Source organism: Macaca fascicularis, chromosome Y (genome assembly GCF_037993035.2).
Source record: "Macaca fascicularis isolate 582-1 chromosome Y, T2T-MFA8v1.1".
Taxonomy (NCBI): Eukaryota; Metazoa; Chordata; class Mammalia; order Primates; family Cercopithecidae; genus Macaca; species Macaca fascicularis.
Window position 1 is genome coordinate 2,956,334 of NC_132903.1, and position 21,476 is coordinate 2,977,809.

The following is a 21,476-nucleotide window of genomic DNA, read 5'->3' on the forward strand; positions in this document are numbered from 1 at the left end:
CATTGTAGATGACATCAAAAGGGAACAGATGAGGTAGGTGAAGGAAACAGATTAGCTGATCAAGGAGCTAAATCAGAGGAAAGGATGCCTCAAGATATCAACACTCTTCAAATCCCTCTAATCTGGGAAGGCTCCATAAGAGAAATTAAACCTCAGTACTCCCCTACAGAAATAGAATGGGTCACTTTTCAAGGGTATATATTTTAGCCCTCAGGATGGCTACAGTCAGGAAGGCAAACTCCACTTGCCAGCCTCCTTTAAAGTCCTTCACCAAGCTTTTCACCTGGGAAAAAATAAAACTTACCAATATGGCCAGAGATTGTTTTCAAGAGAGAATTTACTAAAATCAGTCAAGCAAGTTGTTAATGCTTGAGAAGTCTGTCTTAAAAATAATACCCTGAACAGGTGACTCCTTCTGCCTCAAACCCAAAGAATAGGGGAAGACTCTCAAATAGACTTCACCCACATACCAGAGACAAAGGGCATACCTGCTAGTATGGGTAGATACCTTTGTTAACTTGGTAGAGGTATTTCCATACTATAATGAAAAAGTCTCTGAGGTAATAAAAGTGTTCGTTAATTAAATAACTCCCTGATTTGTCTACCTAAGTATCTTCAAAGTGACAATGGGCCCTCATTAAAGGCAGCTGTCACACAAGGGCTCTTAAAAATACTAGGTCTACACAATATCATCTGTATTGTGCTTCGTTATCCCAATCCTCAGGAAGGGTAGAGAACACTGATATTATCAAGAAACATCTCAGGAAATTGTCCTAAAAACTCACTTTTCTTGGGTCACTCTTCTTCCCATAAGAATAAGAAATACCCTTTCAAAATTAGGTCTGAGTCCTTTTGAGATTCTGTATGGACAGCCTTCCATTAACCAATGATTTTCTATCAGATCAGGAAACCTCAGCGGTAGTTAGGCATGTAACTTCTCTGACTCACTTCCAACAGGAATTAGCGCAATTGACAAAAGCCCAACCCCAGAAAATAGGGCCACCTCTATTTCACCCAGAAGATTTAGTATCGGTACGAAGGGCCTTATACTGTTCTTCTTTCAACCCCCTCAGCAATAAAAGTTACAGGAACTGGCTCCTGGATACATCACATACAAGTCAAAGCCTGGAGAGCTGTGGGAGCAACCCCTGACAGTTCAGAGCAATGTCCTGAATATCAATGTGAAGAAGTAAGAAAGCTTAAGCTGAAAATCACAAAAGGTAAGTAACTGAGTGAGAGCTTCTCATTTTACTCAGTCTTGCCCCTTCTTCTCCAAATACTTTTTGTTGTTTCTACATCTTCCTTTAAGCCAAATAGTAGAATTTCTTTTTGATGGAAATTATTTACTATGCCACCCTTGCAGGAATTGCTATACTCACTCTACTATTTGCTGTAGAACTATATATATACAGAAGCACCAGTGTGGAATATCAGACAGAGCATCTCAATTACTGTAGCATTTTGGTTAATGATTATTCTCATAGCAGGAATGATGGTTACTAACAGGAAGTAAACATGAGTGTTTTACTATCACTAAGTCTGTTGGGACTTTTTATCAGACTTAGTAATATGTCACACCTTTTAGCCCCTACAGTATCTGCCATGGCCCATTTATACAAAACTAACTGTTGGGTTTGTTCTAAGCAGTTTGTTCAGTTCAGTGACACTGAAGAACTTTACAATGACCTGGAACTGACCTGTCTTAGGATTTCCTTTGTTGACTTTACATTTATTTGTTAAAGACTTATCAAGCATAAGTGGGACATGGTATGGGAGAACTTTCAACTGGGTGACTAACCCTTCTCTGGAGAACACTCTGCCCCCAGTGCCAAAGAACACTCTCCCCAAAGAAATAGTAGAGTACAACCAGCTGAAGAAAGAATTTCAGAGCTCAGAGACAGGGACTTTGAGTCAATTCAGACAAAAATGAAGAAAAAATATTTTTTAATGAACGAAACCTATAAAAAACATGAGATTATGAATGAGACCAAATCTATGACTCATTGGCATTCCTGACAGAAAAGGAGAGTAAGCAATTTAGAAAACATATTTGAGGATACAGTCCATAAAAACTTCCCCAATCTTACTGCCTCAATGGGCATGCTAATTCAAGAAATACAAAGAACCCCTGAAAGATACTATACAAGATGACTATCCCCAAGGCACGCAGTCATTAGATTCAATAACGTCAATACAAAAAAAATTGTGAAGACAGGTGAAAAGAAAGATCAAGTCACTTATTAAAGAAACCCTATTAGACTACCAGAACAACTGTTAGCAGAAATCTTACAATCTCAAACAGATGGAGGCCTGTTTCTCAGCATCCTCAAAAAAAAAAAAAAAAAAAAAAAATCAAAAAATTTCATATCCTGCCAAACTGAGCTTCATAAGTGAAGCAGAAATAAAATCCTTATGAAATGAGGAAACAGTAAGGACATTTTTTAACACCAGACTACACTTACAAGAGGTATTTAAGGGAATGTTAAACATGGAAACAAAATATTAGTATCTGATACTACACAAGTGAAACAGAAAGAGTTCCCTTGTTCCCCTCACAGAGCATGAAACTGGGGAGTGGCTTGCTTCTTTATTGCTCCCCTGGTCAAATCCCTAGAGGGAGCAGGGAGGCAGGCAGTTTGTGGGAAGCATTTTTGCATTCTGACCTCATGGCAGCAGGTAGTGTTGAGTGTTTATAGCTCCTGAAACCCAAGTGGGCGTGTGTGGCAACTGTGTTAATCAGCTTAATTAGACCCTCTGCCTTATCACAAGGACAGAGAGCTTTCTATATCCTGGATTCTTGCCCTAGTGTACCGGAAAAATCGGATCACATGGGTTGGAGGATGTGTGCAAGGCTTTATTGAGTGGAACTAGCTCTCAGTGAGGTGATGGGGAGGCCAGAAGGAGGATGGTGTGGAAAGATGGCCTTCCTCTGGAGTTGGGTGGTCCAGCGATCAGACTTTTCTCCCACAACCCCCAACCAAATTCATGCCTTCCTGCCATTGATAGCCTGCTGGCATCTGCTGGTGCCTGTCAGTGTGCTCTTCTACTCCTCTGCTTTTCCCAATACCCAGCTGCTTGTTTGTTAGAGTCTAGGGTTTTTTGTTTATTTGTTTGTATTTTTTTAGATGGAGACTCGCCCTGTGGCCCAGACTAGATCTCGGCTCACTGCAACCTTCTTGGGTTCAAGTGATTCTCCTGCCTCAGCCTCCTGAGTAGCTGGGATTACAGGCGTACACCACTATGCCCAGGTAATTTTTTTTTTTCTTGAGAGGGAGTCTGGCTCTGTCACCCAGGCTGGAGTGCAGTGGCATGATCTCGGCTCACTGCACGCTCCACCTCCCATTCTCCTGCCTCAGCCTCCTGAGTAGCTGGGACTACAGGCACTTGCCACCCACGCCCGGCTGATTTTTTGTGTTTTTAGTAGAGATGGAGTTTCACCATGTTAGCCAGGATGGTCTTGATTTCCTGACCTTGTGATCTGCCCGCCTCGGCCTCCCAAAGTGCTGGGATTACAGGCGTGAGCCAGGGTGCCCAGCCCAGGTAATTTTTTTTGTATCTTCGGTAGGGACAGGGTTTCACCATGTTGGCCAGGTTGATCTTGAACTCCTGACATCGTGATCTGCCTGCCTTGGCCTCCCAAAGTGCTGGGATTACAAGCGTGAACCACCATGCCCAGCCGTTGGAGGGGTTTTTATGGACACAGGATGGGACCTGCGGCAGACTGGTTTTGGAAAAGCATCATTTGAGTGTGAAAACAGGAGTGCCTATCCTCACTTAGATCCATGTGTATAGGCCCAAGAGTGGAACCCTGAATGCTGACCCTGCCCTTTTCTTTCTTCCTTTCTTTTTTTTTTTCTTTTTCTCTTTATTTATTTATTTTTTTGAGACAGAGTCTTGCTCAGTCACCTAAGCTGGAGTGCAGTGGCGCGATCTTGGCTCACTGCAAGCTTGGCCTTCTGGGTTCACACCATTCTCCTGCCTCAGCCTTCCTGAGTACCTGGGACTACCGGCACCCGCCACCATGCCTGGCTAATTTTTTTTGTATTTTTAGTAGAGACAGGATTTCACTGTGTTAGCCAGAATGGTCTTTATCTCCTGACCTGGTGATCTGCCTGCCCTGGCCTCCCAAAGTGCTGGGATTACAGACGTGAGCCACTGCGCCCTTCTGTGACCTGTCCTTTTCTAACCAGCACTTCTCTGCTCTTCTCCCCTATCAAAAAGTAAAATCGAAATCAATACCATGAAGATCTCTCAAAACTATGTGAAAATATGAAAATTAAATAACTTACTCCTTAATAACTCTTGGGAGAACAATGACATTATAGCAGGAATGAAAACGTCCTTTAAAGTTAATAAAAAGAGACAAAAAATTACTTCAGTTTTGGGATACAGTGAAAGCAGTATTGGCAAGAAACTTTATAGTGCCAAATACCTTCATCTAGAAGTTAGAAAGATCTGAAATTAAGGATATATCACACCTAGAAGAAGTGGGGAGAAAGAATAAACCAATCCCAAATATAGCAGAAGAAAAGAAATAACTGAAATCAGGGAAGAACTGAATGAAATTAAAATGAAAAGCCCATACAAAAGATTAATGAAGCTGGGTTGTTATTTCCAAGTAATAAAAAAGTTTGATTTACCACCAGCTAGATTAGCAACAACAAAAAGGTTCCAAATATGTATAATCATAAGTGACAAAGATGTCATTACAACTAATTCTATAGAAAACCAAAACTCTTCAAAAACTGTTAGAAATACCTTCATGCAAGCAATTTAGAAAATCTAGAGAAAATTGATAACTTTCTGGAAACACACACTTCCAGGAAATAAGTAAAAACTTGAATATATCAGTCAAAAGTTAAAAATTTAAATCAGTAATAAAAGACCTACCAGGCAAAGCAAATTCCCTGGACCAGATGTATTTGAAGCCAAAGTCTGCCTATCAGGGGTAGTTTTTTCTTTTCTTTTCTTTTTTTAAAGACCGGGCACGGTGTCTCACGCCTGTAATCCAGCACTTTAGGAGGCCAGGGTGGGCAGATCTCTTAGCCAGGGTTAGAGACCAGCCTAGCCAACATAGTGAAAACCCATTTCTACTAAAAATACAAAAATTAGCCGGGTGTGCTGGTGGGTGCCTGTAATCCCAGCTACTCAGGAGGCTGAGCCATGAGAATCACTTAAACCTGGGAGATGGAGGTTCAGAACGTGAGGAGAGATCATGCCACTGCATTTCAGCCTGGGCAACAGAGTGACTCTATCTCCAAAAAAAAAAAAAAGTAACAATTCGACTGAAACTATTCCAAAAATTGAGGAAGAGTGGCTCCTTCCTAACTCACTCTGTGAAGCCAGCATCATCCTTATACCAAAAATTAGCAAAGATACAAGAAAAATGAACTTTTTAGTTTTATATTCCTGCTGAATATAAACATAAAAACCCTCAACCAAATAGTAGCAAACCAAACCTGCATTACATCAAAAAGTTAATTCATCATGATCAAATAAACTTTATTCCTCACGTACAGAGTTGGTTCAGCATACCCACATCAATAAGTATAATTCACTGCATAAACATTATCAAAAACAAAAATCGTATAATTTAAAAAAGCCATATATGGCCAGGTGTGGCAGCTTACACCTTTAATTACAGCTCTTTGGGAGGTTGAAACAGGCAAATCACTTGAGGTCGGAAGTTTGAGACGAGCCTGGTCAACATGGTGAAACTTCGTCACTTCTAAAAATATGAAAAGTAGCTGGGCATGGTGGTGGGTGCCTGCAGTACCATCTACTTGAGAGGCTGATGTAGGAGAATTGCTGGAATGCGGGAGGTGGCAGTGAGCTAAGATCACACAACTGCACTCCAGCCTGGGTGACAGAGCAAGTTGTTGTCTCAAAAACAAAAAATAAACAAACAAAACGCCATATTTGACAGACCCACATCTTGTATCAATACTGAATGGGGAAAAGCTGAAAGCCTTTTAACTGAGATCTAGAACATGACAAGGATTCTTACTGTCACCACTGATATTAAACATTGTACTGGGGTGTTAGCTGACATCAGATTAATTCAATCAAAATTACAATGATATATCATCATTTGTTATTGCCTATGTTTCATCCAAAAGATGGACAATAATAAATGCTGGTAAGGATATGAAGAACAGGGAACCCTTGCACACTGCTGATATAAATGTAAGTTAGCACCATCACTATACAGAACAGTTTGGAAATTTACCAAAAAACTAAGAATAGAGCTACTACATATGATCCCACAACCTCATTGTTATATATACTTCCAAAATGCAAAATTAGTATATGAAAAAGATACATGCACTCTTATGTTTGTTGCAGCACTGTTTAAAAGCCAAAATTTAGAAGCGACCTAGGTGTTCAATAGATGAAGTGTGTTACTTACACACCATGGGGCACTATTTAGCCATGAAAAATGAGATCTCGTTATTTGCAACAGTGTGAATGGAACTGGAGCTCATTATGTTACGTGAAATAAGCCAGGCACAGAAAGACAAACATCACATGCTCTCACATTTTTTGTGGAATGTAAAAACCAAACCAAGTGAATACATGAAGATAGAGAGTAGAATGGTTACCAGAGGCTGGGAAAGGTATTAACAGAGTGGGGAGGAGGTGGGGATGATTAATCGGTACAAAAAAAATCACATAAAAGAATGAATAAAACCTAGTATTTGACATTACAGCAGAGTGACTATACTCAAAATAATGTAACTGTACATTTAAAAGTAACTAAACTAGTGTAATTGGGTTGTTTGTAACACAAAAGATAAATGCTTTAGAGGATAGATACCTTATTATCCATGATGTGATTACTATGCATTGTATATCTGCCTACAAATATCCATGTACTTCATAATTATATATACCTATTATGTATCCATAAAATTAAATAGTAAAAAATTAACATTTGATAGGTGCTGAAAAAGCTTTGGATAAAACCCAACATTCCTTTATAATAAAACCCCTCAATAGACTAAGTATCTGTCTAAAGGAACATACCTCAAAATAATGAAAGCCATCTGAATCAGCAACAGCAGAAAATATTCTCCTTGAGAACTGGAACAGGACAAGGGTGCCCACTCTCACTGTTCCTCCTAAAGATAGTACTGGAATTCCTAGCCAGAGAAAGCATGCAAGAGAAAGAAATAAAAGGCATTCAAATAAAAAAAAAATAAGTCAAACTGTTTCTTTGTTGATGATGTAATTCTGTACTTAGAAAACCTCATCCAAGGGTCAACAGCCTCAAACACCAAAACTACACAAACTCATGAAGATGAAAAAAAATCAATGAAAACATCCTGAAAACCCCAAAGGCCAGAGTGCCTCTTCTACTCCAAATGACCACAGTGCCTCGAGGGCACAGAACTGGATGGAGGATCAGATGGATGAATTGACAGAAACAGGCAGAAAATGGATAATAAAAAACTATGCTGAGGTAAAGGAGCATGTTCTAACCCAATGTAAAGAAGCTAAGAACCTTAACAGAATGTTAGAGGAATTGCTAAATAGAATAACCAGTATAGAGAGGAACATGAACAACCTAATGGAACTGACAAACACAGAACAAGAACTTCATGAAGCACACACAAATATCAGTAGATAAATAGACCAAATGGAAGAATGGATATCAGAGTTTGAAGATCACCTTGGTGAAATAAGACACGCAGACAACACAAGAGAAATAAGAACAAAAAGGAATAAACAAAGACTCCAAGACACATGGAACTTCGTAAAAAGGCTGAACCTGCAATTGACTGGAGTACCAGCAGGAGACAGGGAGAATGGAAATAGGCTGGAAAACACACTTCAGGATATTATCTAGGAGAATTTCCCCAATCTAGCAAGGCAGGGCAACATGCAAATTCAGGAAATACAGAGAAAACCATTATGATACCCCATGAGAAGATGAACTCCAAGGCACATAATCATCAGATTCTCCAAGGTTGAAATGAAGGAAAAACTGTTAAGGGCAGACAAAGAAAAAGACCAGGTCACCTACAAAGGTAAGTCCGTCAGACTAAAAGCAGACCTCTCAGCAGAAAAGTTTCAAGCCAAAACACACTGGGGACCAATATTCAACAGTCTTAAGGAAAAGAATTTTCAAGCCAGAATTTTGTATCCAGCTAAACTAAACTTCATAAGCGAAGAAGAAATAAAATTCTTTCCAGGCAAGCAAATGCAGAGGGATTTTATTGCCACCAGGCCTGCTTTGCAAGAGGTCCTAAAAGAAGCACTAAATATGGAAAGGAAAAGTTAGTACCAGCCACTTGAAAAACAAAACATAAATACCAATGACACAGTAAAGAAACTGCATCAACTAGTGTGCAAAATAAGCAGTTAGCATCATGATGACAAGATCAAATTCACACATAACAATCTAACCCTAAATGTAAATGGTCTAAATGCCCCAATTAAAAGATATGGATTGGCAAATTGGATAATGAGTCAAGACCCATTCTTGTACTGTATTCAGGCAACTCATCTCACGTTCAAAGACATGCATAAGCTTAAAATAAAGGAATGTAGGAAAATTTACCAAGAAAATGGAAAACAAAAAAAGGAGGGGTTACAATTCCATTCTCTGACAAAACAGATTGTAAACCAACAGAAAAGAGAAGGGCACTACATAATGGTAAAGGGAACAATTCAACAAGAAGAGCTATTTTAAATACATACGTACACAATACAGGATCACCCAGATTCATAAAACAAGTTCTGCAGACCTACAAAGAGACTTAGATTCCTATACAATAATAGTGGGAGATTTTAAAACCCCACTGTAAGTATTAGATCTATGAGAAAGAAAATTAACAAGGATATTCAGGACTTGTACTCAGCTTTGCATCAAGTGGAGATAGTAGACGTCCACAGAACTCTTTACCCCGAATCAACAGAATATATATTCTTCTCAGTGCCACATGGCACTTATTCTGAAATCGACTACATAACTGAAAGTAAAACACTCCAGCAAATGCAAAAGAACTTAAATAATAACTGTTTCTCATACCATAGTGCAATCAAATTAGAATTCAGGATTAAGAAATTTACTCAAAACCACACGATTTCATGGAAATTAAAGAACCAGCTCCTGAGTGACTCCTGGGTAAATAATGAACTTAATGAAGAAATCAGAAAATTTTTTGAAACCAGTGAGAACAAAGAGACAATGTATTAGAATCTCTGAGAAACAGCTAAAGCAGGGGGGCGGAGCAAGATGGCCGAATAGGAGCAGCTCCAGTCTCCAACTCCCAGCGCGAGCGACACAGAAGACCGGTGATTTCTGCATTTTCAACTGAGGTACTGGGTTCATCTCACTGGGGAGTGCCGGACGATCAGAGCTGGTCAGCTGCTGCAGCCCGACCAGCGAGAGCTGAAGCAGGGCGAGGCATTGCCTCACCTGGGAAGCGCAAGGGGGAAGGGAGTCCCTTTTCCTAGCCAGGGGAACTGAGACACACAACACCTGGAAAATCGGGTAACTCCCACCCCAATACTGCGCTTTAGGAAACAGGCACACCAGGAGATCATATCCCACACCTGGCCGGGAGGGTCCCACACCCACGGAGCCTCCCTCGTTGCTAGCCCAGCAGTCTGTGATCTACCGGCAAGGCAGCAGCGAGGCTGGGGGAGGGGCGCCCGCCATTGCTGAGGCTTAAGTAGGTAAACAAAGCTGCTGGGAAGCTCGAACTGGGTGGAGCTCACAGCAGCTCAAGGAAACCTGCCTGTCTCTGTAGACTCCACCTCTGGGGACAGGGCACAGTAAACCAAGACACACAGACACCTCTGCACAGATGCAAACGACTCTGTCTGACAGCTTTGAAGAGAGCAGTGGATCTCCCAACACGGAGGCTGAGATCTGAGAAGGGACAGACTCCCTGCTCAAGCGGGTCCCTGACCCCTGAGTAGCCTAACTGGGAGACATCCCCCACTAGGGGCAGTCTGACACCCCACACCTCACAGGGAGGAGTATACCCCTGAGAGGAAGCTTCCAAAGCAAGAATCAGACAGGTACACTCGCTGTTCAGAAATATTCTATCTTCTGCAGCCTCTGCTGCTGATACCCAGGCAAACAGGGTCTGGAGTGGACCTCAAGCAATCTCCAACAGACCTACAGCTGAGGGTCCTGACTGTTAGAAGGAAAACTATCAAACAGGAAGGACACCTACACCAAAACCCCATCAGTACATCACCATCATCAAAGACCAGAGGCAGATAAAACCACAAAGATGGGGAAAAAGCAGGGCAGAAAAGCTGGAAATTCAAAAAATAAGAGCGCATCTCCCCCGGCAAAGGAGCGCAGCTCGTCGCCAGCAACGGATCAAAGCTGGACGGAGAATGACTTTGACGAGATGAGAGAAGAAGGCTTCAGTCCATCAAATTTCTCAGAGCTAAAGGAGGAATTACGTACCCAGCGCAAAGAAACTAAAAATCTTGAAAAAAAAGTGGAAGAATTGATGGCTAGAGTAATTAATGCAGAGAAGGTCCTAAACGAAATGAAAGAGATGAAAACCATGACACGAGAAATACGTGACAAATGCACAAGCTTCAGTAACCGACTCGATCAACTGGAAGAAAGAGTATCAGCGATTGAGGATCAAATGAATGAAATGAAGCGAGAAGAGAAACCAAAAGAAAAAAGAAGAAAAAGAAACGAACAAAGCCTGCAAGAAGTATGGGATTATGTAAAAAGACCAAATCTACGTCTGATTGGGGTGCCTGAAAGTGAGGGGGAAAATGGAACCAAGTTGGAAAACACTCTTCAGGATATCATCCAGGAGAACTTCCCCAACCTAGTAGGGCAGGCCAACATTCAAATCCAGGAAATACAGAGAACGCCACAAAGATACTCCTCGAGAAGAGCAACTCCAAGACACATAATTGCCAGATTCACCAAAGTTGAAATGAAGGAAAAAATCTTAAGGGCAGCCAGAGAGAAAGGTCGGGTTACCCACAAAGGGAAGCCCATCAGACTAACAGCAGATCTCTCGGCAGAAACTCTACAAGCCAGAAGAGAGTGGGGGCCAATATTCAACATTCTTAAAGAAAAGAATTTTAATCCCAGAATTTCATATCCAGCCAAACTAAGTTTCATAAGTGAAGGAGAAATAAAATCCTTTACAGATAAGCAAATGCTTAGAGATTTTGTCACCACTAGGCCTGCCTTACAAGAGATCCTGAAGGAAGCACTAAACATGGAAAGGAACAACCGGTACCAGCCATTGCAAAAACATGCCAAAATGTAAAGACCATTGAGGCTAGGAAGAAACTGCATCAACTAATGAGCAAAATAACCAGTTAATATCATAATGGCAGGATCAAGTTCACACATAACAATATTAACCTTAAATGTAAATGGACTAAATGCTCCAATTAAAAGACACAGACTGGCAAACTGGATAAAGAGTCAAGACCCATCAGTCTGCTGTATTCAGGAGACCCATCTCACACGCAGAGACATACATAGGCTCAAAATAAAGGGATGGAGGAAGATTTACCAAGCAAATGGAGAACAAAAAAAAGCAGGGGTTGCAATACTAGTCTCTGATAAAACAGACTTTAAACCATCAAAGATCAAAAGAGACAAAGAAGGCCATTACATAATGGTAAAGGGATCAATTCAACAGGAAGAGCTAACTATCCTAAATATATATGCACCCAATACAGGAGCACCCAGATTCATAAAGCAAGTCCTTAGAGACTTACAAAGAGACTTAGACTCCCATACAATAATAATGGGAGACTTCAACACTCCACTGTCAACATTAGACAGATCAACGAGACAGAAAGTTAACAAGGATATCCAGGAATTGAACTCATCTCTGCAACAAGCAGACCTAATAGACATCTATAGAACTCTCCACCCCAAATCAACAGAATATACATTCTTCTCAGCACCACATCATACTTACTCCAAAATTGACCACGTAATTGGAAGTAAAGCACTCCTCAGCAAATGTACAAGAACAGAAATTATAACAAACTGTCTCTCAGACCACAGTGCAATCAAACTAGAACTCAGGACTAAGAAACTCACTCAAAACCGCTCAACTACATGGAAACTGAACAACCTGCTCCTGAATGACTACTGGGTACATAACGAAATGAAGGCAGAAATAAAGATGTTCTTTGAAACCAATGAGAACAAAGATACAACATACCAGAATCTCTGGGACACATTTAAAGCAGTGTGTAGAGGGAAATTTATAGCACTAAATGCCCACAAGAGAAAGCAGGAAAGATCTAAAATTGACACTCTAACATCGCAATTAAAAGAACTAGAGAAGCAAGAGCAAACACATTCGAAAGCTAGCAGAAGGCAAGAAATAACTAAGATCAGAGCAGAACTGAAGGAGATAGAGACACAAAAAACCCTCCAAAAAATCAATGAATCCAGGAGTTGGTTTTTTGAAAAGATCAACAAAATTGACAGCCCACTAGCCAGACTAATAAAGAAGAAAAGAGAGAAGAATCAAATCGACGCAATTAAAAATGATCAAGGGGATATCACCACCGACCCCACAGAAATACAAACTACCATCAGAGAATACTATAAACACCTCTACGCAAATAAACTGGAAAATCTAGAAGAAATGGATAATTTCCTGGACACTTACACTCTTCCAAGACTAAACCAGGAAGAAGTTGAATCCCTGAATAGACCAATAGCAGGCTCTGAAATTGAGGCAACAATTAATAGCCTACCAACCAAAAAAAGTCCAGGACCAGATGGATTCACAGCTGAATTCTACCAGAGGTACAAAGAGGAGTTGGTATCATTCCTTCTGAAACTATTCCAATCAATAGAAAAAGAGGGAATCCTCCCTAACTCATTTTATGAGGCCAACATCATCCTGATACCAAAGCCGGGCAGAGACACAACAAAAAAAGAGAATTTTAGACCAATATCCCTGATGAACATCGATGCAAAAATCCTCAATAAAATACTGGCAAACCGGATTCAGCAACACATCAAAAAGCTTATCCACCATGATCAAGTGGGCTTCATCCCTGGGATGCAAGGCTGGTTCAACATTCGCAAATCAATAAACATAATCCAGCATATAAACAGAACCAAAGACAAGAACCACATGATTATCTCAATTGATGCAGAAAAGGCTTTTGACAAAATTCAACAGCCCTTCATGCTAAAAACGCTCAATAAATTCGGTATTGATGGAACGTACCTCAAAATAATAAGAGCTATTTATGACAAACCCACAGCCAATATCATACTGAATGGGCAAAAACTGGAAAAATTCCCTTTGAAAACTGGCAGAAGACAGGGATGCCCTCTCTCACCACTCCTATTCAACATAGTGTTGGAAGTTCTGGCTAGGGCAATCAGGCAAGAGAAAGAAATCAAGGGTATTCAGTTAGGAAAAGAAGAAGTCAAATTGTCCCTGTTTGCAGATGACATGATTGTATATTTAGAAAACCCCATTGTCTCAGCCCAAAATCTCCTTAAGCTGATAAGCAACTTCAGCAAAGTCTCAGGATACAAAATTAATGTGCAAAAATCACAAGCATTCTTATACACCAGTAACAGACAAACAGAGAGCCAAATCAGGAATGAACTTCCATTCACAATTGCTTCAAAGAGAATCAAATACCTAGGAATCCAACTTACAAGGGATGTAAAGGACCTCTTCAAGGAGAACTACAAACCACTGCTCAGTGAAATCAAAGAGGACACAAACAAATGGAAGAACATACCATGCTCATGGATAGGAAGAATCAATATTGTGAAAATGGCCATACTGCCCAAGGTAATTTATAGATTCAATGCCATCCCCATCAAGCTACCAATGAGTTTCTTCACAGAATTGGAAAAAACTGCTTTAAAGTTCATATGGAACCAAAAAAGAGCCCGCATCTCCAAGACAATCCTAAGTCAAAAGAACAAAGCTGGAGGCATCACGCTACCTGACTTCAAACTATACTACAAGGCTACAGTAACCAAAACAGCATGGTACTGGTACCAAAACAGAGATATAGACCAATGGAACAGAACAGAGTCCTCAGAAATAATACCACACATCTACAGCCATTTGATCTTTGACAAACCTGAGAGAAACAAGAAATGGGGAAAGGATTCCCTATTTAATAAATGGTGCTGGGAAAATTGGCTAGCCATAAGTAGAAAGCTGAAACTGGATCCTTTCCTTACTCCTTATACGAAAATTAATTCAAGTTGGATTAGAGACTTAAATGTTAGACCTAGTACCATAAAAATCCTAGAGGAAAACCTAGGTAGTACCATTCAGGACATAGGCATGGGCAAAGATTTCATGTCTAAAACACCAAAAGCAACAGCAGCAAAAGCCAAAATTGACAAATGGGATCTCATTAAACTAAAGAGCTTCTGCACAGCAAAAGACACTACCATCAGAGTGAACAGGCAACCTACAGAATGGGAGAAAATTTTTGCAATCTACTCATCTGACAAAGGGCTAATATCCAGAACCTACAAAGAACTCAAACAAATTTACAAGAAAAAAACAAACAACCCCATCAAAAAGTGGGCAAAGGACATGAATAGACATTTCTCAAAAGAAGACATTCATACAGCCAACAGACACATGAAAAAATGCTCATCATCACTGGCCATCAGAGAAATGCAAATCAAAACCACAATGAGATACCATCTCACACCAGTTAGAATGGCAATCATTAAAAAGTCAGGAAACAACAGGTGCTGGAGAGGATGTGGAGAAATAGGAACACTTTTACACTGTTGGTGGGATTGTAAACTAGTTCAACCATTATGGAAAACAGTATGGCGATTCCTCAAGGATCTAGAACTAGATGTACCATATGACCCAGCCATCCCATTACTGGGTATATACCCAAAGGATTATAAATTATGCTGCTATAAAGACACATGCACACGTATGTTTATTGCAGCACTATTCACAATAGCAAAGACTTGGAATCAACCCAAATGTCCATCAGTGACAGATTGGATTAAGAAAATGTGGCACATATACACCATGGAATACTATGCAGCCATAAAAAAGGATGAGTTTGAGTCCTTTGTAGGGACTTGGATGCAGCTGGAATCCATCATTCTTAGCAAACTATCACAAGAACAGAAAACCAAACACCGCATGTTCTCACTCATAGGTGGGAACTGAACAATGAGATCACTCGGACTCAGGAAGGGGAACATCACACACCGGGGCCTATCATGGGGAGGGGGGAGGGGGGAGGGATTGCATTGGGAGTTATACCTGATGTAAATGACGAGTTGATGGGTGCAGCACAGCAACATGGCACAAGTATACATATGTAACAAACCTGCACGTTATGCACATGTACCCTACAACTTAAAGTATAATAATAATAAATAAAAAAAAAAAAAAAAAAAAAAAAAAACAGCTAAAGCAGTGTTAGAGGGAGATTTATAGCACTAAATGCCCATATCAGAAAGCTTGAAAGATCTCAAATTGATACGCTAGCATCGTAATTAAAAAAGAGAGGCAAGAACAAACTAATCCATAAGCTAGCAGAAGACAAGAAATAATATCTCATTAAATGGAAAAAAGCTGAAAGCATTCCCTTTGAAACCCAGAACAAGGCAAGAATTTTTTTTTCTCACGACTCCTATAAAACGTAGTATTGGAAGTTCTGGCCAAGGCAATCAGACAAGAGAAAGAAGCAAAGGATATTCAAATACGAAAAGAGGAAGTCAAGTGTTCCCAGATGACATGATTTAGTATTTAGAAAACCCCATCATCTCAGCCCCAAAACTCCTTAAACTGATAAGCAACTTCAGCAAAGTCTCATGGTACAAAATTAATGTGTCAAAGTCACAAGTATTAGCTTACATCAGCAATAGACAAGTGGAGAGCCAAATCATGAATGAACTTCCATTCACAGTTGCTACAAAGGGAAGAAAATACCTAGGAATACAGTTCACAAGGGATTTGAAGGACCTCTTCAAGGAGAACTACAAACCACAGTGCAAGGAAATAAGAGAGGACACAAACAAATGGGAAAATCATTTCATTCTCAAGAATAGGAAGAATAAATATCATGAAAATGGCCATACTGCCCAAAGCAATTTTGAGACTCAATGCTATTCCCATCAAATTACCATTGGTATTTTTAACATAGGTTTAAAAAACTACTTTAAATTTCATATGGAATCAAAGAAGACCTGGTACACCCAAGACAATCCTAAGCAAAATAACAAAGCTGGAAGCATCACATTACCTGACTTCAAACTATACCACAAGGCCACAGTAACCATAACAGCATGGTACTGGTACCAATACAGACATGTAGAGCAATGGGGTAGAACAAAGACCTCAGAAATAAAACCACACGTTACAACCATCTGATCTTTGACAGATCTGACAAAAACAAGCTATGGAGAAAGGATCTTCTATTTAAAAAACGGTGTTGGGAAAACTGGCCATCCATATGTAGAAAACGGAAACTGGACCCCTTCCTTATACCTTATACAAAAAAATAACTCAAGATGGATTAAGGATTTAAATGTAAAACTTAAAACTATAAAAACCATGAGAAGAGAACCTAAGCAATACCATTCAGGACATACGTATGGGCAAAAACTTCATGACAAAAACAACTGCAACAAAAGTCAAAATTGACAAATGGGATCTAATTAAAGAGCTTCTGCACAGCAAAAGAAACTACCATCAGAGTGACCAGGCAACCTACAGAATGGGAGAAAATATTTGCAAGCTGCTCATCTGACAAACTTTTAATATCCAGAATCTACAAGGAACTTAAATTTACAAGAAACAACCAAAAAGTGGGCAAAGGACATGAACAGACACTTGTCAAAAAAGACATTTATGTGGCTGATACATATGAAAAGAAAAGCTCAACATTACTGATTATTAGAGTAATGCAAATCAAAACCACATGAGATACCATCTAATGCCACTTAGAATGGTGATAATTAAAAAGTCAAGACACAGGCCTGGTGCAGTGGCTCACGCCTGTAATCCCAGAACTTTGGGAGGCCGAGCAGGACAGATCATGCAGTCAGGAGATTGAGACCATTCTGGCCAACATGGTGAAACCTGTCTCTACTAAAAATACAAAAATTAGCTGGGTATGGTGACACATGCCTGTATTCCCAGCTACTTAGGAGGCAGAGACAGGAGAATCACTTGAACCCAGGAGCCGGAGATTGCAGTGAGCTGAGATCATGCCATTGCACTCCAGCCTGGCGACAGAGCAGACTCCATCTCAAAAAATAAAATAACAACAGATGCTGGTTGAGTCTGTGGAGAAATAGGAATGCTTTTACATTGTTGGAGGCAATGTACATTAGTTCAACTATTGTGGAAGACAGTGGTGATTCCTCAGGTATCTAGAACTGGAAATACCATTTGATCCAGCAAATCCATTACTGGGTATATACCAAAAGGAATATAAATGATTCTACTATAAAGACACATGCACACCTATATTTATTGCAGCACTATTTACAATAGCAAAGACATGGAACCAACCGAAATGCTCATCATAGACAGACTGGATAAAGAAAATGTGGTACATATGCAATATGGAATTCTCTGCTGCCTTAAAAAGAAATGAGATCATATTCTTTTACTGGGACATGGATGAAGCTGGAGCCATCATCCTCAGCAAACTAACATAGAAATATAAAACCAAATACCACATATTCTTACTTGTAAGAAGGAGTTTAACAATGAGAACACATGAACACAGAGAGGGGAATAACACACACCAGGGCCTTTTGGTGGTTAGTGAGGTGAGGGGAGGGAACTTAGAGGATGGGTTTATAGATGCAGCAAGCCACCATGGCACATGTATACCTGTGTAGCAAACCTGCACATTCTGCATATGTATCCCATCTTTTTAGAAGAAATAAAAAAAATGGGCAAAAGATGTGAACAGACACTTTTCAAAAGAAGATACACATACAGCCAAAAAAGCATAAAAAATGCTTAATTTCACCAGTCATGAGAGAAATGAAAATGAAATGAAATGAAAACCTCAACAAAATGCCATTCACACCAGTCAGAATGGTAGTTATTTATAAAATCAAATATAACAGATCCCAGTGAGACTGCCAAGAAAAAAAGAATGCTTATACACTGTTCTTGTGAATGTAAATTAGTTCAGCCATGTGGAAAGTAGTTTTGAGCTTTCTCAAAGAACTCAAAACAGAGCTATCATTAGACCCAGCAATCCCATTACTATATATCTGAAGGAAAAGAAATCCTCCTGCCAAAAAGACACATGCACTCATGTTCATAACAGCACTATTCACAGAAGAAAGACATGGAATCACACTAGATGCCAATAAATGGTAGATTGGATAAAGAGAATATGGTAAACATGTATCATGGAATAATACTTAGCCATTAAAAGAATAAAATCATGTCCTTCGCAACAACATGGATGCAGCTAGAGGCCATTATCTTAAGTGAATTAACAAAGAGACAGAAAACCAAATATTGCATGTTGTCCCTTGTAAGTGAAAGTTGAACATAGGACATACAGGGACAAGAAAATGAAAACAATAGATCCTGGGGACCACTAGAGGGCAGAGAGAGGGAGAGGGGAGCATGGGCTGAAAAAGTATCTGTTGGGTACTATGCTGACTACCTGGTTGATGGGACTGTCTGTACTTCAAACCTCACTCTTACCTATTAAACTCACATAAAAAAACCTGCAGTTGTATCTTCATTATGTTTTTAAAACTATAAAATATACTTAGGTGTATATTAACAAAAATGGCATTGCACAAATTAAAAATAAAAGGGAGTAGAATTAAGTGCATATTGAATATATTGTGATTTTTTTTTCTTTTTTTTTTTTTTTGCTTCTAAAACTTCAGAGAAGTTAATAATATTTATAGCCCCATGAAGATCCTAGGAATGTTCATCTCAATTTCACAGTGGTTACTCTTTGTCTCATATCAGAATCTTGCCTTTAAATTTTATTGGGCTGACTTTTTTTTCTTTACAAATAAAATTTTCTGGTATTTCTTCTGGAAAAGCTGTTCTTAATACCCCTTTTCAACACAAATTCCTACAGCCTGGCCTATGGATCTCATAGTTGACTACCCTGTGAATTTATAATTTGTTCCTCGGGCATATGAAATTGGCAGATGTATTTTAACAATAATGAATTATGGTATTTTATAATGGTATTCCAGGATTGAGTTGTACTGTTCACTAATAAAAGTCATATCTTTATTATTTAGGTAGTTGACTGCCAGGCATATCAGTACCTTTGTCACAAGTACCTGATGCTAAAAATATTTATGTCTTGCTTATTACAATGAAAAACTGGAAACAATTCAAATGTCCAACAGTGCAGGAATGAGAAATTAATCATGTTACAGCCATGCTGTGGGATCCTATCCTGTCTCTAAAAAGAAAGTATATATGAATTTATGAGCATGTGTCAGGCTCTTTATTAAACATTTAACACATATCATTTTATTTAATTCTCAAAACAATCTTTTGAAATTCCCATTTTTTAGATGATGACGCAGACTTATTCAAGTTTATGCAGTTAATATAGATCGTTAGACCTGAGTTTTTATGGAGCTTCTGGCAAAATCATGCACCAGATAATGATGTTTTTTCTGTCAATGATAAGACAACATATATGACAGTGACATTGTAAGATTATAATACTATATTTATACTGTACCCATCCTATGTGTAGTTATGTTTAGATATACAAATGTCATTGTGTCATAGTTCCCTAAAGTATCTAGCAAAGAAGAATAGTATACAGATACATACCCTAAGGGCAATACGCTGTGCCATACAGCCTAGGTGTGCAGATACTCTATGATGTTCACACAATTATAAAGTCGCCTAACAATGAAATTTTTAGAATGTATCCCCAATGTTAAATGACTTATGACTGTACAATAGTTAAATTTCTGCTTACATGAAATGAAAGGAAAGGAATTCTTGGGCAGAAAAGCAGGAAGCAACAAATTTGTTTCCCCATTTAGACAATGGTCGCACAGGCAGAATCTCTCAGATGTAACTATTTTGAGGTTCTGGAGTTTAATGAGCACCAACCCTGTAGGCTGAGCATCTGAGAAGCCACATCATGATCCATCAAGGTAGCAGAAGGACATAGAGAGTGAGGAGGAGTGAAGCTGGGCACCAGCCTGTAAGGGTTCAGCATGGAGCCAGGAGAATCTCTCCAACACAAGAAAGGATGAGTGCATGGCAGCCCAGTGGTATCCATGCTCTCCACAGGGATCTGTGCAAGAATAGGGATGGGGAAAGTACCCCACCCCTCCCCCAGTCTGCCACTAGACTAAGGCCAAGAGCACCTCAGATGTTTTGCAGGTGCAACTCTCAAATCCAAGGGGATCTGTACAAGCCTTGGACCCTGGATCAGACCAGCAACAATGCCATAGCCTCAGTAAAGGCCACAGTTGCAGTGTCTGGGGGTGATAAGATTGCTCCACTCTCACTTGCTAGTTGGAACTCATGGCTTATAACCCCGTGATCTCACTTTGCCCTGAACTCAGCTGACCACTCCACCCATTCCCTCCACTGGTAGCCAGGCAGGAAAACACTTGCTAGAACTTCTAGCCCAGCAGCCCCACTACTGTGTAAACTAAGCCAGAGGATGCAGCTTCCTGCAGCCTTGGAAAATACCCAGATGGCAGAGCATGTGACCCCATTGACCACCATTGGTAGCCAGGCAGGCAAGGCATACTAGAGCTTCTGGCTCTGAAGTTCTACTTCAGTGTAAACTTAGCTGGAGGGTTCAGCCTTCTGTTATTTTTGACACCTAGATAGCAGGGCATGCAACATTATCCAACCCCACTGCTGATAGCCAAGGAGGCAACACTTGCTAAATCTTCCAGCCCAGAGGCCCTGCTTCTGTGGGAACTCAGCTGCCAGGTGCAACCTTCTGATGTCCTAGGAAGCACCTAGATGGCAGGATGAGCATTTTCACACACCCTCACCACTGATAGCCAGATGAGCCACACCTACTAGAACTTCTAGCAAAGCAGCCCCACTTCTGCCTCAATATACCAAAGGGGACAGCTTTTTGTGACCCTGAAAATACCCAGACAGAAGGATGGGCAATTTCACCCACTCCCTGACTCCCTTAGCCAGACAGGCCACACCCAATACAGCTTCCAACCCAGCAATCCTGCTTCTACCTGAACTTTGTGAGCAGGTGCAGCCCCATGTTTCCCTGGGAAGCACACAGACAGCAAATCAGGGTTGACTGGGCAAAATCAAGACTTCTCACCAACTCCAGCCCCTGCCTGGGAGAACAGAATGCCCAACAAAAGAAACCCAGGAACAGAAACAATAATTAGGAGAGGGCTAATCCACAAATGTAGGAGCAGATTAGAATCTTCCTTGGCCAAGAAGCAGACTAGAATCTAAGCCAGATGATGGGGCCCACCTTAGTTAAACCCACGAGAATATCAAGAAAGGTAAAAGCAAAAG

The 21,476-nt window shown here is 40.1% G+C and overlaps 1 long non-coding RNA gene across 3 annotated transcripts in view; it reads left to right on the forward strand.

Moving 5' to 3' along the window:
- LOC141409507 (uncharacterized) overlaps positions 1-21,476 on the forward strand; it is a 281,827-nt gene that overhangs the window by 92,166 nt on the left and 168,185 nt on the right. For 2 of the 3 annotated variants that reach the window (XR_012430464.1, XR_012430463.1), the window contains exons 2-3: positions 1,074-1,220; positions 3,126-3,248. This is a non-coding gene — a long non-coding RNA (uncharacterized lncRNA). The remainder of the gene's footprint in view (positions 1-1,073; positions 1,221-3,125; positions 3,249-21,476) is intronic. The other variant, XR_012430462.1, reaches the window with a different exon arrangement.